This window comes from Phascolarctos cinereus, unplaced genomic scaffold, assembly GCF_003287225.1.
Source record: "Phascolarctos cinereus isolate Bilbo 61053 unplaced genomic scaffold, phaCin_HiC Scaffold_7;HRSCAF=346, whole genome shotgun sequence".
Taxonomy (NCBI): Eukaryota; Metazoa; Chordata; class Mammalia; order Diprotodontia; family Phascolarctidae; genus Phascolarctos; species Phascolarctos cinereus.
This window is the reverse complement of record NW_027556180.1, coordinates 145,274,315-145,290,922: the sequence shown is the minus strand read 5'-3', so window position 1 is coordinate 145,290,922 and position 16,608 is coordinate 145,274,315. Positions and strand designations below refer to the sequence as shown.

General features: G+C 36.2%; 1 protein-coding gene across 1 annotated transcript in view; it reads right to left on the bottom strand.

The window, feature by feature from the left end:
* Positions 1–16,608, bottom strand: part of GPC6 (glypican 6) — a 1,286,685-nt gene that overhangs the window by 829,104 nt on the left and 440,973 nt on the right. The window lies entirely within an intron of this gene.

Sequence of the window (16,608 nt, the reverse complement as noted above, 5' to 3'; positions counted from 1 at the left end):
CTACTCTGGCCAAAAAGCTGATCTTCAGGGGTTCAAAATAGTTGACATTCTCCCCTCTCACAGAACTGGGAAACCTTCTGCTTCCTTCCATGAATTTTTCAAATATTTTCAGGTTATCTTTAATCTGCAATCCGATTTTTTTTCAACTTATGGTGAACAGATTTACAGTGGTGATTAACTTCCCTTTAGGGTTGACGCTGTGGGCCTGCCTTATGACGAAGCTGTTTTAGCATTTCACTAATCGAATTTCTTGGGTTGACATCCAATATGGTGAAGTTTAGCCATGGTTAAATGCAGCACAGAAGCATAGAATTTGACTGAGGTCACACTATGAGCATCTGGTCTAATCCATAAACAAAAAGAATCCCTAATATAACATACCTCACAAGTGGTTGAACAGACTCTTATTTAAGATCTCCAAAGGAGGGGAAAATATCACCTCTCAAAGCAGCACATTGTACTTTTGGATAGTCCTAATTATTAGGAGGGGCAGTTAGATAACTCAGTCGATAGAGTCAGGAAGACCTGAGTTCAAATCTGCCCTCAAATACTTACTAGATTGTGACCCTGGGAAAGTCACTTAACCTCAGTTTCTCTTAATCCACTGGAGAAGGAAATGGCAAATGACTCCACTGTCTTTACCTAGAAAACCTCACGTGTAATGTCTATGGGGTCATGAAGAATCGAACACAATTGAACAACAAATAGGAAGTGTTTTTTTTCCTGATATGAACTCTAAAGAGGCCACTTGGTAACTTCCATACAATATTCCTGGTTCTGCCCTCTGAGGCCAAAGAACACAAGTCACCTCCAAATGACAGCTCTTCAAATACCTGAAGACAACAATTATGTGTTCTCATGAAGAAAAGTCTTCCTCCCCCTAGGCTAAACATGCTTATTTCTTTCAACAAATTCTCATATGGCATGGACTGGAGGCCCGTCAACATCCTGATTACCTTCTTCATATACTCTAGATTTTCATGTCTTTCTGCAACAATGGTATCCAGAACTGAACACAAGATACTCTGGATAACAAGGGGATAGTACTGTGGGATTATGACCTCCCTATTCTACTGAATGCTCACTCTACTAGGAACAAGGTATACAAAGATAAAAGGTCTTTTAGTCTTTTCCTCTTTCTTGTTATACACATTTTTGAAAATGCTTTTTACCCTACTCTTTATGTGCAAATTACCATTGCTAGTGTGTTGGAGCCTACTCATACCCATGAGTACTCATACCCACATTCATACCTTTGAGTCGTGTCTCAATTGCTCTTTATGTCACCTAATATATTGGCACATCAAAAATGTACCTTTGGATGACTGCATTCTGTTCTCAGAACTGTCATCACTTCCTTTGAAATCATATTCTTTTGTAAAATTAATTTATTTAATTTTTAGTTTTCAATATTCACTTCTATAAGCTTTTGAGTTTTAAATTTTCTCTCTTCCCTCCCCTTCCAGTTCCCCAAGAAAGCATGCAATCTGATATAGGCTCCTCATATACATTCCTATTAAACATATTTTCACATTAGTCATGTTCTAAAAAAGAATTAGAACCAAGAGGAGGAACTACAAGAAAGAAGAAACAAAACAAAACAGAAGAAAAAAAAGAACAAATATCATGTTTCAATCTGTATTCAGACTCCATAGTTCTTTCTCTGGATGTGGATGGCATTTTCCATCATGAGACTTTTGGAGATTCTTAGATCCTTGCATTGCTGAGAGGAGCTAAATTTATCAAAGTTAGTCATAGCACAATGTGGCTGTTACTGTGCACAACGTTCTCTTGGTTCTGCTCACTTCACTCAGCATCAGTCCATACAAATCTTTCCAGGTTTTTTGGAAGTCTGCTTGCTCATAATTTCTTATAATACAATAGTATTCCATTACATTCATATACCACAACTTGTTCAGTCATTCCCCAATTGATGGGCATCCCCTCAATTTCCAATTCTTTGCCACCACAGAAAGAGCTGCTATAAATATTTTTGTACGTGTGGGTCCTTTTCCCATGAAATCATATTCTTTATGGAGCTATATCTCTCTTACTTAACTTCATGGTTAGAAAAAAAACTTTCTTAAAATAATACTGTGATACAGATCATATAAATATTGTTTATTGGTACTAATAACCACAACATACATTTATACTTTGCTTTAAGTTATTCAAAGTGCTTTTCCCAAAAGATACTGTAAGGTAAGTAGTCAGATTATTAAATCCGTATTATCAATGTACAAACTAGGGCTTCAATATGTGAAGTGACTTGTCCAAACTAACAGGGCTCACAAAAGTGAGATACCTAAGAATTCAATCCATCTTTCCTGACTCCAAGTACAGTCTGCTTTGGTGAGAAAACCTTGTACCTAATTCCCTTCTTTAGCAAGTAACAATATGTTTCTGGCATACATGGAGCTCATGATTAAATTTTTCCATCTATAACTATCCTAATATAGGCTTTTGTACATCCAGTTGTGATTTTATCCGTTTACATATTTACATATGCAATACTAGCAAGCTTGCAGACTCTTTTCTTCATTCAGACTTCCCAAGAATTATCAAAGACATACATGTTTCACTTAAAAAGTTTATAATCCAGCAGTTTAATTTCAGCTTCCAAGTATTTTGAAAACTGTCCCTTAAGATACCATGTCAAACAAGGATTTTGTATTAAGATTTTTTTTTAAATGCAAACTTTGTTTAAGTTGCTACTATTGAAGACTTCAACATTTGACTTGATGAAAGATGACTTGCCAACTGGTCTTAGAACATGAACCTCCATTGTGAATGACTCTATAGTAGATATTGTAATTCAGAATGTGCTGTGAATTAAGCTTACAAAAGCCTCTGAATATATTTTAAAAATTGCATTCTGACCACGTGACAGAAGTGGCTTCCTCTTCCAGTAATAATAGGTTCTGTTCTCCATAAATGTAACTGTCCAGAATTCTCTAACCAAAGCAGATTGTTGCTGCCTTTAACGATATACATATGTAGTACATCAGCTGCATTCCAAAATAAATGTTGAGTTCTCTAGGAAGAAAGCCAAAAAGAAATTCCACAAAACTTAACAGAAGCTCAGTTAAACAAAAACTCTGAGTATTTTCATAAATTGAGGACCATTGAGGAGAAAGATTTTCTAGTTAGAGGATGAAGAAATATCTTTAGCTGATATGTGTACATCACAATAGAGAAATATAATTTACATGCATAGTGTATGTGGTATCAGTAAATTTTATTTATTGAATCATAGCTCTCCAAATTCCAAGGCTAATAAACAAATAAAAATTAAATTTTGAAAGTACTGGTAATATTAAGAAAGGGACATGACGAAAACAACATAAAAGAGGTTGAATAAAGTGGTGATACATGACCAATGCTAAATTATAATTCCTTTTCTAGATTTTGGTTGATTGATGGGTTTTCTGAATGACTAACCAAAAACTTTAGCAAAGGGGATGAAAATAATATTTAACTGCAGAAATTTAGTAGATAAGCAAAGTTTATATAGATTTTATTCTATAATTTAAACACGATTACTTTTAATTGGATATATTTAAACTTATTGTGTTAGTCCATAAAATAAATAGTTAGTTCATCAACACATATCTATATCTATAGATGCATAAACATCTATGAATATACACTATACACATGCATATATACCTGTATGTATACATATATGTACACAACACTAACTCAACCCATATAAATGTGTATATACATGTCTATAACACATGTGTGCATATGTGTATGTGCGCATGTGTATGCATATGCATATGATGAGCTGGGCCAAAATTGGATGGAAACAAAACAAGTAACTGGATATTATTTGGGAAATTGAATTTTTCAATTTTCAATATTTTCAATGATGCTGAGCTGTTCTCTGACAAAGACCTGTATTTTTAACATCCATTTTCCACTGGTGAAAATAAGCAGCTGTCTATTCTGGAATACCACAATCAAATTTGGGATGACACAAAAGGCAGTGGGGATACTACCCACTGGAGATGGGTGTAAGTAGACTGCAATTCAACCACTAATGGTGATATCACTTGAAAAGTGGAGCAAAAATTCCTTCAAGGACATGCATGAAAAGAAAAGGGCAATGATTGTATCATTTATCCTTTTATTACCAGCATCTACTACTGTCAGAATACAGGAGGATCATACAGGATGAAAAGTTATGAATGAGTTGCAACTAGAACCACTGGAGGGAATAATCACATCAATGAGTTCCTAGGACTGGAATTATTTTAGTAGGCTGATAAAAAGAGAATAAATGAAAAACCTTCTTCTGTGTCACAGCTATTCAAATACTTGAAAATAGCTATTATAGCCTCTCTTGAGATTCTTATCATGGTCCTATCCTCAGCTCAAGGAGATTTTGTGTGGCATAGTAGGAACAGCTGTAGACTGTGTGTCAAAAGGCTTGCCAATCCTTAACTGAGTTACCTTGGGCAATTCACTTATGCTTTCATGGCTTCAGTTTTCTTCTTGGATAAAAAGAGGGTGCTGATCTAGATTATCTTGAAGATCTCTTCTGCATTAGTGAATGTGTGAATAAATAGACTTCATCTAGTGATAATATTAATGGTAACAGCTAACATTTACATAAGGCTTTAAAGGTTTGCAAAACACTTTACTGATATTATTTCACTTATCCTCATCACATGCCTGGTAGATATTATTACCCCCATTTCACAGATGAAGAAACTGAAATAGACAGAAATTAAATGACTTGCTCAAGGTTATACAACTCTAAATTACTAATGAGTAAAGCACTTATTAAGCATTAATATTTGCAAAGAGCTAGAGATACAAACAGAATACAAGAAAGGCTTTGCTCTCAAAGAGGTCAGATTCCAGTAACAAATATGTGAGGTTTCAGCTGCAAGTCATATAGAAAGGTCCCACGATCCTTAGGGTGAAGTGGAAAAGCAGAAAGTAAAGCCTTTTCTTTGCTGGCATTTCCACCAATAAAATCATGTCAATTTCTGATGTTGGATCAATTGACAGGGCCAAGGATTTTGGTGGTAAGAGCTTTTCTTTCTAGGTTTTCCATAGTTGTGACTGTAACACTCGCACAAACAGTTGCGAGGTTGCATCTTCAAGGAGGTTGCTTCCCAGGATGATGACCCAAGGGTACTGGTACAGAAGCACTGCCATTAGGTTCAGGTTCTTGGGTTCATGGTCCTGAGCTGTCTCCATGAAAGTCTTAGGGAAATGGTGGTTAAGTTGTCAGTGGTGGTCTGGTTTGCCTGGCACATACTGCTTACATACTGCTTTCCATATCTCCCTCTAAGTGCCTTCCTGATGGAACTAAGCTGGTTTGCCTATGCAGAGTGTGGCAACAGGGTGGTAGTTGGTGGCAGTGGCTGGCCCCTTCTCCACAAGAACTTCTCCAGATGATGACTACTAGGGCTAGGCTGAAAGCAGCTTCTCCCAGGGGATGCTGTATTCTTAGGACTCCTGAGCCTATTCCCTTATTCTGGCCAGTTAGTTAGCAGCTACTGCTACTGGTGATGAAGAAGGTAGGTCTCCTCTCTACAGTTAATTCTTCCTTCAATAATGTGCCTGGAGGCTGGTAACAATACAACGAGTAACTGTATGGGACCAGATTTGAACTCAGATTTTCCTGACTCCAAGTCTAGCACACTATCCTCTACTCCACCTAGCTGTCTTAATCACTACTTACTATAACCTTGATCTGGTCCCCCAACCTCCCTCATCTTAAATACAAAATGTTCCATTTAAATAATCCTACATTCTACATTATGTCTTGAATTCAAATCCCCCCAGTCCTAATATATAGTTCTAAAATTTAAGGCCAGACAAGCCATTCCAAACAGTTTTCCTAAGTCACCAACATTTTCTCTAAAATACAGCCACAAATGATCTATTCAAATAATTTAGGATATTAAAGCTTAAGGAATTGTTTTGGTTTGTTTTTAAATCATAAGATTGGGAAAGCCCTAGAAGTCATGTAATCTAATTCTTACCTCTCTTTTTCAATGTTCTTTTCAATCAGATTTCTTAGCTTTTGGGTCAGTAAAATGTTCTATGCTCTTCACTCTGATCCTAATGTACCCTATATTGCACAAGAAACCTCAAACAGTCTCCCCTAACAGGGTTGAAATTCAATGGCCAAGCTTACCCTGATTACAGAATATTTCTTTACTTGTCCTGCTCTATAGTTTGGCTTGCTGTATTTTTCTTTGGGAAAGACATGCTCCAACAATCATATCTGTTAGTTCCAGTGAGAAGTAAGCTCCTTGAGGATAGGTTTGTCTTTATATTCCCAGGGCAGAGAAGAGTCCCACGTACCCATTAGTTGCTGAATTGAATTACATGTATCTCACAGAAGTGCACACACATATTCCCTTTACTGGTTGAGGAGACTTGTAGCAAAGACCTGAGGACACCTATTTTGCAAACTGTCTTTGACATAAACCTCCCGGAAACTGTTTTCTAAGGACAGTACATCTTCCCCCTGAAAAAAATCCAAGGAATTTTTTGAAATAAAGTTTTCAAACACAGATATGAGGGTAGCTTTTCCACTAGCAATAAAGGGAACCTGTTCCCACCATCCTGGTAGGTGGATGAAAGTAGTGTCATCTTCCCTTCTGAGATCTCATCTCCTATATGGTCTCTCTTGATATTTCTATTGGGTAAAATTCATGACAGCTGTCATACCATTTTGATAAATTGATAATATAATCTTTTTCCAGGAAGCATTTGTTTTATTTTATTCTATAAATGCTCAAATCGTGAAGACAGAATTTCATGGAACCAATTATTTCACACAAAATCTCCCTCCTTTTTTTTTAAATAATTCCTGTCTGCATTGAATGATCAAGTAATTCACTGAGACAGTATAGCTTCTGAACAGAGAATTTAGTAGTCTCTTAAAGTTAGTCTTGTAGTCAAAGAAATCCAAAGACCAAATCTTCATGGCCTCATTAATATAATAAAGAATAAAAGAGTCAATAGGTCCCTAGAATAATTGAATATGTTTTAGTGGGAGTGTCAAATACACTTACACTGACATGGCATTAACTCTGTGTTTTAGCATAAATGCCATCGTAATGTCAAGGAGGTCTTCATAATTTCCACTCTTACTTTTCTTTTCAAGTACAAGGGTTTTTTCTCATCATGAGAACAGTAAAAACCTGATTTGTTCCTGGCACCATCACAGCCAATTGTATAGGACACTGGTGATCCAGTTAACCTCGCATTAAAACTCAAATGATAACACCTTTCACTTGCAGTCTAAGGCTTAATTAATACTTTAATTAAACTGTTTAAGGTGGTATTGTCATTAGAATTAAGTTAAACCTTATTCTGTAAGAGTAGCTTTTTAAAAAGTTAGAATCATCCTCAAGTCCCAGGGTGCTATTGAACTGGAAATTTCAAAGTTCGGCTAAGTGGTCAAACATATAAAAAAAACCACGTAGCTCAACAGAACATCTCCAAGTGTTTTTCCCAGCTACATTCTTTTTGCCTTTTTCATATCCTAAATACTTCCATGACATCATTTATGGAACATATTTCAATCCATTGATGACACCACATCACAATCTGCCAAGATAAAGTGACTAAAGTGCATTGTTGGACAGTTTACAAGAGACATGCAGCCTCTTTTTTAATGCTGGAAAATGCTTCATATGTGTCTATATTAATAAAAAACCACAATGTGTAAACTGAGCACTTTGAAGCTGGGGCTACTGAGTCAATCATTTTGGCTAAATTCTATCACACAACTGGAAAATTCATCTCAGTACCTTATTTAATACCCCAGTGAAACGGCTGATGTTTATATTTCTATAGACAGTCATAGATAGCTTGGCTTGGTGTGAGCTTTCTCCCATTCTTTCACAGTGTTGGTAGAAAAGTGCTGCCCCATTTCTGTTTAAGTAAATTTGACAGCTAGAGGCTTTCCCTACATTCTTACAAATCAAAACCCTGCAATCCTCCTCAAGGCATCACTTTCCTAAACACCCCCGTGAGAACTGATATTTCGCAAACTCTAGAGCGATTGCATTAAATGGGAATCCAGCTTTGTTCTTACGTAGAAAGGTCTTGCTGGTTTTTAAAAGGAGTTTTACCAATTTTTCAACTAAGCAAATCACAGACTACAAGAATATAACAGCTGTCTTCTGGCACGTGAATACTGGAGTGAATTTCCTGGTGTGAATCATCATCATAATAATAATTGACAAGAGCTTTTCTTATAACAGACCTGTCAACTAGAGAATATAAGCATTATTGTCTCCATTTTAGAGATAACGAAACTAAGGCTATGAAAATTGTTAAGTGACTTCCCTGTGATCACTATGGTCAGTCAATTAATTAATCAATAAACATTTATTAGGTGAAGGGATTTACCTATATTCACCATGGCAATTAATCAACAAATAAGCATTTATTAAACACTTACTATGTGTCAGTCACAGTGCTAGTCTCTGGTGATATAAAGAGACAGAGTGAATGGATTCATACTCTCAATTCATACATTTCTGGGCAGAATTCAGAGACCTATGCTGCTTGACTCCAGACCCAGAACTTCTACCATAAAATATTACTGGCCTTGCGTTTTTGTAATTCTACCACACTTTTTTTTAAACCACCTACTTTTACTTTCCTTTTTATTCTAAATTTTAGCAGATGGATAGATGCTTTAGCTTGCTGACAAAGTAAGTAGGCTTCAAGTACAGAGACGAGGAAAAATAAATGGCTATGGTATCTGTAGATAATTCAAATCGAGAACAGATCATCACTTAATTACCAGTTTCTAATTACAAATCCAGAAGTACTAAGAGCTGGGAAATTAATGATGTACCCTATAGTATAAATACACCCAAGACAGGATTTGCTTCAGAAAGTAAAAGGTGATTTATAGAATATGAAGATATTAATTCAACTGAATAAGAAAAAAAACATCAAAGTCAACTTTATAATGAATGATATTCAAGTTTGGGAGGCCCACCAAAGTTGTATTAACATAGAAATGGTTAATTTCATCTAATTACCCCAAACAGATTCCCTTCAATGTTTATTGTTTTGTTTTTTGTTTTGTTTTTACACACACAAGTTATTATTGGTATTCTTTTAGTTAGAAGTCATTTTGGTGCATAACTAAATATGTAACATTTGATTCAAAATATTCATTTAGTGCATTTCCAACTATTTATTATTTTTCTAAATCAGTTTCCATCATTTTAAATTTACTTAAAAGATAGGTTGGCTTCTTCTCAACTTGCAAAGAACACATGTGATGATATGATGTCATAACATTTCATTTCAGTCTTTTTGGGAACAATTAAAAAAGAGAGAGACTGTTCAGTTAAAATGTATCATCATTTTCTAAGACTATGTTTTTCCATTGAATGTTATAAGTGGAAGGAATCTTAGGGATGATCTAGTTCAGATCCTTACCCCATTTTTTTTAAGTTGAGAAAACAGAGACCATGGGAACTTAGGAGACTTTCCCATGGTCAGATAAGTCACCAGAGTCAGAATTTAAACTCAGTTAATTTGAATCCAGGTCAAGTGAATTTTTTGCTATTCCACACAGCCTCCAAGGACCATCCTACAAACACCCAGTACCTACTTGGCATTTTCATTTCTGTCCAGTAGCTAGATATAATTTTCAAAACTTTGAACGGAAAGAACACAAAATTATTTCTACTTTGCATTGTAGTGACTGATGTGATGGGGAAAGGAAGAAAGACCTGTTAAAAATATTTAAGGATGACAGATTTCTAATTAAAGCATTATCTTAAAAACTTTCAAATGGAATGCCACGTCATTATTCTAGGCTTTGGAGTGGGTAGTAAAGGAGGTGGGGGTGGCAGCATATTTTTTAATATGGCTCTAACTGGTCATTTGTTTCAAATTCTGGGGAGAATGCTGACAAGAGATGCCAGTTACCCACTAGGTTCTCCCTAGGGGAGCCTTAGAGGCCATCTAAACTGCCCCGCTCCCTCCCTAATTTTACAATTAGGAAACTTAGGCCCAGTGATATTAAATGACTAATTCAAGGTCACATGCTATGCTTCTACCTTACTTTTCAGGAAGCGTATGCTTCTTCATCTCTAACTGTGAACCCTTTCCCCCTAAGAATACACATGCAGAACCACAGTCATAGAAGAGAATCAAAGAATATTAGAGTTACAAGACTCTTGGAAGCCACCTAATCTAAACCTTTAATTTTTACAGAGGAGAAAACTGAGACCCAGTGAACTTAAATGACTTTGCTCAAGGTCATGCGTGTAGTTTATAGGAGAGGGGAGGCATGAGTTTATTGACTCTATGTCTCCTTGCATAAGCATGACTGAGGAGAAGTTTACCATGGTGGAGTTTATACCCTTAAAATAGCTGTTCTCCCATGAAGATCAGACAGAAAAATAAGATTCAGTTTAATTTTCCCCTTCCAACTCTGTAGGGGAGAACACTACGTCCTTCAGAACCCACAAAACAGACTCGACCCTTTAATGGTTATTCATTTCTATGTTGAATAGAATTTTCCCACTCCATATAAGCCTTTAGAGTGCTTTTCTATACATATTTATATCTCACTCTTTTCCTGTGTATGGGTTAGAGATTATAATAATTGTGTATTTTAAAAATTTCCTCCCTGCATCCTTACCCTAGTTCCACTGGCTCTTCATCTCACTTTGTGTATGCATTTGTGAGAAAACAGACTTAGTTGTTCTTCTCCGAAGATCTCCAAAACCTTTAGAAAAACGAGGAATTTTTGCCAGAGTAGCAGGGATTTAAACTGTTCTGTGGGAAAATGCCTATGCCTCTCAAACAAAGGGAAAACAAGAGACTGGACTTAGGTGTACAAAAATAAAGTCAGCTGGTGTTTATCATGAAAGAAAATAACCTAATTTAATAATGGATGATATTCATTCTATCTCATTCAGAAGAGGCAATATAGCATAATGGATAAGAGCACTGGCTTTGGAATCATGAAAACCTGAATTCCCTTCATTTCTTACACATAATGACTGTTTGACCCTAGGAAAGTCATTTAACTCTCATTGGTCCCAAGTAACTCTGCAGAGCAGGCACCCATCTGCACTGATAGCCCATATTTCTCAGCAGAGTTAACTAACTGGATCACAGATTCTGTACCAAAATAACGTTATTGACATTGATACAGTGATCTGAAGTTGTCATTGCTGGTTTTAAAAGCGTAGTATTGGTTGTGGTTTTTAGGAGACCATGGTGCAGACAGGAATTATTAAGTTTATTCTTATAGCAAAATTACGTTATATATCTGTGCTATTTAACGGTCTCACTCACATTGTGATAGAAAGCACCCTGTCCTTACAGACGGCACACTTGTATTAAAAATCCTCCCTCTCTATTTGCTGTCTATGTGGCTTTTCTTAATCTAAAATATGGGAATGATAATACTACCACCCACCCAGCATTACAGAAATGACTGAGTGAAATAACATATAAAATGCATTGTAAGCTATGAAGCACTACATACATTTGTGATATTGCTGTTTGGTGGAATAAATTTCCTCCTGTTTCATCACCACAGAATCTTGACTCTATTGACATGTCTATTAATAACTAATTATTATTTATACAATACTTGAACTAAAAAGCTCTGAGGAGTTAAAGATGACTTAGTGCTTAACATCAGTTAGTTAAAACATTGAGATTAGTTCATTCTCACCACACAGAATAGATCATGTTCAGCTTTCATTCTTGTTGTCATCCTCATCTCATTCACTGTCACCTTATATGCCCAAATCATTGCCCAATTAAATTATTTCTACCTTCACAACATCTCTTTGATACATCTCCTCCTCTCCAGTCACTCAGAGGCCAGTACTAGCTCAAGGCTTCATCACCTCAAACTGGCCATCATAGCTTTCTGCTTCAAGCCTCTCCACACTCTCTATCCTCCACTTAGCTACCAAGGGGATTTTTCAGAAATCTAGGTCTAGATATGTGGCACCCCCCACCCCCTGCCACAGGCTTCAGAGACTCCCCTTGTCTACAAGATCAAATATAACCCACTGCCCCTTCCCCAGGATCAAATACAATCCCCTCCACCTTTAAAGCTCTTCATAACCTGGTCCCTTTCGACCTTTTTAGACTTCTTACACTTTACTCCTCTCCTCATACTCTCAAATCCAACTACATTGGCCTAGCTTCTGCTCCCCACACAGGACAGCCTATCAACATTTCTTCTCCTATGAATGTTTCTTTGAACTGGCTATCTTGCTGTTCTTTCTCCCCACCTCTATTGGCTTCCCTGGACTCCTTCTGCTAGAGGCCTTTCCCTATTATGCTTAGTTACATGTATGTTGTGTCACATTTAGATTGTATGCTCTTTGTAGTCAGAGATTGTTTTTTTCCCTTTCTTTGAATCCTTAACATTTATATCAATTCCTGGCACGTAGTAAGCACATCATAAATGCCTGTTGACTTGCTGACTCAAACCATCATTAGGAAAGTCGAGTTAGTCATTTCTATGTCTCCAAATGCAAACTACATTTGTGGTTTCTTGAAGCAAGAAGAGGAGAGTTCCAGTAAAAACGCCACATTTTTTGTGAAATATACATGTAATGTGAATGCACAGTACCACTAGAGATCTTTGCTGGGAGAAGTCTGATGTAATATTTTCAAGAAATGATCTGGAAGAAAGAATACATAGCAAAATGCCCACGTTTGCAAATGAAATGTTTTTTTAATAATAAAATTGTTCCAAAGGGGATACACTGCAGAAATTTCATAATCTTGTTTAAGTAGAGAAAAATGGCAAGAATGATGATGGTGATGATGATAACTGGCAACTAGGTCATCTATTTTGCACAGTTTATCTCATTAGAACCCCACAACAATCCTGACACAATGAAACAATTGGTATTATTGATCTGATTTAAGAGGAGGAAAATAAAACTCATACTGTGTACATGAGTTTTCCATGGTCACACAGCTAGCATTAATTCAATTAAATTTAATAAATATATGCCTATTAATCACAGACTCTTTACCAGTTACTGTATTAGGTATTAGAATAGAAATGAAAAAAAAGATAGTCTCTGGTCCCAAGGAGCTTACATTTTACTGTATTTAAACTCAGAACTTCCTAAATACAAGTCTAGCAACTCTATCTATTGTGGGGGAAAAACAACCCAAAATGTGCTTACAGGGTAGGAAAGGATGTGAGATATCAAACACAACGAGAAAGTGGTAATCATGAAAGATTTTCCTGAAGACATCAGCCAAATGAAGACGCTCCTGAGTAATATCCACAGTAACTCAAAAGAGCTTGACTTAATTATCTATATGAGACAAAAAAAAATGCAGATAAAGATTGCCAACTTTCCAGAGTACACTATTAAGGTACATGGACAATTTCTAGAGCTTGACTACCAGTACACATATCTCGGACATCTATAGCTAATGAACAGTAGACTTGGTTCACAATGGAAGGGGGGTAGGTTAGTGGACTGATTTGACTTTGTGAAGCAGAGAATATTTAATATCTCCCAAGTTTCTCCCAGAAACAAAGGCCTGGCTTTTTAACACTAACGTTCTTGCTGTAATGCTATATGGTTATGAGGTATAAGGTTTCATAGTCTTTGAAGAATTACAATTGTGAATCATCTAAAGGGCAATGAAGAGGTGTGTAGTAGATATAAATAAGCTTTAAAAATTCCATCACTGAAGAAGGAGAAGCATAAAACATATCATCAGAGATGTAAATCAAAGAAGGAAGTAGGGTGGTCATAGAGTGAGAATAAGAGATAACCAGTGGACAGCCTGCAACTCATGTCTATGAACATCAAAAGACACACAGAAAGCCCTTGGCATATTTGGTAAACTCCTGTGAAAGATTTATGAGGGAAATGAGGCCAGGAATTGGTCAGGGTAAGAATGTGTGGAGAGGTAGTTATCACACATAGGATATTCATTGGAGGCATTGTCCAGATATATGAAAGAAGACAGAATCACAGAAGTATCAAAGAAGTATTTTACACAATTAAAAACAGATAGTAAGATGCAGAGGTGTGGTATCAATTCTAAAAGATTGTCATAGGATTGGTTCTTGCCTGAAGTTGGAAGCTAGATGGGACTGTCCCTAATGTCCATATCTAAAATTTACTTTTTAAATTTAAATTTTACTTTCTCTAAAAGTTCACTTTTACTAGAATTAAAAATGTCTAATGTTTTGAACTTCTGGAGTTTAATTTCTTCCTGTGTATCAAGCTTGAAGTTAGCAAGTTCAAAATGGAATGGGTGAAGATGCTTTTGATCAGCAAACATGAGGTTTTCCCTCAGCTTTCCATATTGTCCCTAACTTGTATGAATTCCTTCACAATAATTCAAAGGCAATGTAGTCCTTGAAGATGCTGAAACTCTTTCCAAAGAGATAAAGCTTCATTAAATGTCTTCTCCCGATGTTCTGTTTCTATTATCCTTAGAGTAATGAGTTTTCTGTTTTCTGTCCCTAACCTTTCACGGTCTACTACAGTTTTATTCAGTTTCCAGTTGAGAAACTAATCAGTAGAGCACTAACAAGTAAGTAAAACTGTCAGGAGCTCCTGAGCAAACCTGGGAAATGTACCACATAAGAATAAGAGCTTGGCATGACCTGTATTTTCGTCTGTCTTAATGAGTATTAACTGTAATAACAGAAAACAGTAGCCTACAGTGCTCTCTTTAATAAGGCATTATATCAAAGATTCAGTGATTAATTCCATCCAATTCAAGAAGCATTATTAAACACTTACTAGGTGTAGACACTGAGGATACAGACAAGAGTTAAAATAGTCCTTCCCCTGAAGAAGCTTCCAGTCTTCTGGGGGAGAAATGGTGTCAAAATATATAAATAAATATTGTATATGTGTGTATATGTAGATACCTACATATATGCTCATATATACATATTTATGTATGCATGCATGTATGTATGCATGATACTTTGTGAAGTAGGATCAGGAGTGCCCACAATTGGAGGAGGAGAGAGAATCAGAAAAGGCTTCATGTCAGAGATAGTACTAGAGCTGAGTTTTAAATAGAAGTAGGAATTCCAAAAGGTGGAGCTGAGGTGGGACAAAATTCCAGACAAGGGAAACAGATTATGCAAAGTCACATTAAGGAAAGAATTGTTACCCACTCCTCCCTGTATCAGTTTATTCTCTGACAAGAATAATTTTTTGATTAGTTCATATGACATATCTTTATTTTACTAAACAGCGCAGGAAACTAAGGTTTACTACCAGTTACTTTGGAATCTAAGTCATGATGTCATTGATGGTTCTACATAGAAACACACTTCTTCCTTGTTCTCATTTATGACCAATGTTTTATATTTGAGGTATACGTGGCCAGTACTAAGAGTATGATGTATAGCTAAGCAATAAGTTTTCTTAAGCTAACAGAAGTCTGAACAGAAATCAAACCCTTGACCTTGGCCCCTTATCAAGATGTTCTAACAGAACAAAGCTAATCAAACTAGACAGAACTTGTGACAACTTTAACTCAAATGCTTGGGTACAGCTTATGTGCTGGAAGAATTATAATCAATGATGAGTGTATCTGCATGTAGATGGCTGATGAGATTAAAATGTGGCTAGTTTGATGAAAACAATCCCCTATCATGAGTGCAAGCACAGGATCCCACTGAGCAATCTCCTTGCCACCACATTAGGAACTATTTTAAATATTTCCAAGCTACAAACTTGTTCAGTGTTTTCTATATTTGGAAGCCTAGAAACTTTAGTCAATCAAGGACATGAATGAATCAATGGATGAATGGGGGAGGGGGGAAGTGTTTATCTCTTAATATGTGCCAAACTTTGTGAAGTCTCTTGCAACAGTAATCTATCCAACAATGGAAACTGGTGACTTAAGAGAGAAGTTCGCTGTCACTAAAGTTATCCAAGCAAAGTTGGGATGACTCTTTAGAAAGGATTCTTGTAATGTTCGGGAAGTTTAGTGAAAGTATGTCTTAAGTTCATTCTAACTGAGATTCAGTCTATTATATCATTAAAACAAAGAAATATGCCTAGCACAATAAAGAGAGCAAATTACAAAAGTTGAATAAGATCCATATAGATCCCCACCCAGAAAAAACAAATCTGAATGTTCCAGAATCATGCTGTAATACTGGTAGCACATACATTTGGGTCATTGCTCCATGAAGGAATACTTGGATCAAAACTATTCACTCTAGTAATCTATCTTACCATAAAATAAATTCTCCAGTGATTCTCTCATACATATTTTCCCGGCAATACACAGTAAGAGTCATGCTAAGCTCAAAACTCTAGCCATGAGATCACTGGGAAAGAACAGGATATATATTTTTTCCCTCCTTAAAAACAAGAAGAGTTGTTTCTCTTTTCTGGATTTTATCTTCTATAGGACTAGCAGAGCCTACGTGATAGAGTTTGAAGGCCAATAGGAAGGATCTTAGTCTAAAAAACTGACCCACCTACTTGATCTGATTACTAATTAATGGATGTATAGAATAAGTTTAGACAAAAACCCTTTAATTTCACAATTGTAAACAAAAACTGAAACCATCCCTGGGAGATGTAGTAGTGACTTAAATTCACAGCAAAG